This window comes from Nerophis lumbriciformis, linkage group LG22 (genome assembly GCF_033978685.3).
Source record: "Nerophis lumbriciformis linkage group LG22, RoL_Nlum_v2.1, whole genome shotgun sequence".
Classification (NCBI taxonomy): domain Eukaryota; kingdom Metazoa; phylum Chordata; class Actinopteri; order Syngnathiformes; family Syngnathidae; genus Nerophis; species Nerophis lumbriciformis.
This window is the reverse complement of record NC_084569.2, coordinates 25,971,217-25,973,263: the sequence shown is the minus strand read 5'-3', so window position 1 is coordinate 25,973,263 and position 2,047 is coordinate 25,971,217.

The window sequence follows — 2,047 nt, the reverse complement described above, 5'->3', positions numbered from 1 at the left end:
CGGCTCCGTCCCCCTCGCTGATGTTGTCCTTAACTTCTTTCTCCACCGACGCGTACAAAATATCTTTTCACTTGGCTCACACTCTACATTAACTACAGGACTTCTGACACCATGTCGTTTTACTGAATGACATACGTGAGTCCATCTGTACTTTATAACGTGGATACTTTTATTAGCCCAATCACACATGTGTCTCGCTCTCTGACTCATTCCCACTGTGTCTCCCGCTCCATCGCACACTCGTGATGTCATAGCTTGTCGACTCTGTAGTTCTCCCATAATACAATGACACCACACTTTCAAACGGAAGTACAAGTGCCCTTCCGTCGTCCATAGCGTTTCTACACGTATGAATAGGGATGATGTTTGATAAGAAATTATCGAGTTCGAGCCTATTATCGAATCCTCTTATCGAACCGATTCCTTATCGATTCTCTTATCGAGTCCAGATAGGTTGTTGTATATAGAAAAAAACACAATATTTGGTTTAACAAATCACTTCACATTCTCTACTACTCGCTACTATAGTATTACCATATCTGAGTTATTGTGCAGAAATGTTGGGAAATAACTACAAATGTGCGCTACATTCGTTAACCGTGTTACAAAAAAGATCAATTAGACTGATACATAATGTTGGATTTAGAGAACATACAAACATTTTATTTATTGGGTCAAAAATATTAAAGTTCGACGATTTGGTAAAATTGCAAACAGCTAAAATGATGTGGAATCAAATGATGGAATGGATTAAGTAAAGAAGTTAAACATTGTACTGAAAATGATCCAGTTTAAGAGGTTGTTCAAATGAATAGTGTTTACAAAGTACAAAGAAGAAGAATTATGAGAAATACTTTCAACCTTATTGAAAATAAGATATTCTTCATCTCAGTATATTAATAATGACTGAATTAATTAATTATATATTACAAAACTGTTGTATATACTAATTCACAGATATTTTATTATAAAAAGGTCAGTAAATGATGTATATATTTGTAAACGCTATGAAGTGAGAAAGGGGTAGGATTAAATAAGCTTTACTTCTTCCTACTCCTGTGAAGTAAAATTATATGAAACTGTGATGTATTATGATGTGGTCGGATCATGTTTTTATTAGTTATGTTCTGTTAGTTTTGGACTTCCTTAGTTGTTTTGTGCACTTTGACGGTTTGTTTTAGTCACCATGGTTACTTATGATTTTCACCTGCCTTGTATGCGCACTTGTTGCTCATCAGAGACTCTATTTAAGCCTGCCTTTTCCGGTCACTCGTCGTGGCTTCATTGTTTGTATTTGCAACAGTTACGTTGGCATTCTGGTTTTCGAGCTCATGATTCCTGTGCTAAAGTTACCTTAGCTTCTAGTATTCCTGTGCTAAGTACGTTTTTGCTTTAGCTTCTCGTGCGAACGGCACACTTTCCTTTTGTTTCGTTCCTGTCTGTTGTAATGTGTATGATTTATGAGAAATAAATTATTTCCTACCTGCACGCTTTCATCCGGAGTCGTCAGTTTTGCGTCCCAGGAACGAACCGCAGGACGCTGCACCCCACCGTGACAAATGACTGAGCTACATGACGTCATTTCTTGTGATGTCCCACGGGGCATTTCTTGTTGGGATGGGCTTCGTTCCCAGGGATTCGAATGACGAACCAACTCTTTTTCTTTACAATATTTTGGTCTCGATAACGGGTACCGGTTCTCAAAAAGGGATTCGAGTCCGAGGACTCGGTTCTTTTCTTATCGAACAACCGGGAAAACCGGTTTCGAGCATCATCTCTACGTATGAATTCTTCATTCATATCTCCAAGCGACGTTTGTAAGTTTTACAATATAACTAAAACAATTCTCACTTACTAAACCGTCCCATGTTTGACGTATGTAGGAGTGTTTTCATGCATATTTGTACGCGCTATCGTGATGTAATGACGCTAGCGATGTTAGCATTAGCTAACGACGATAACATGTTTACGAATGTCTATGTTAGTATTATCAACTTACAATGGCATTCTTTTTGTATTGTTTCACTTTCACAATTCCTCAGAAAAT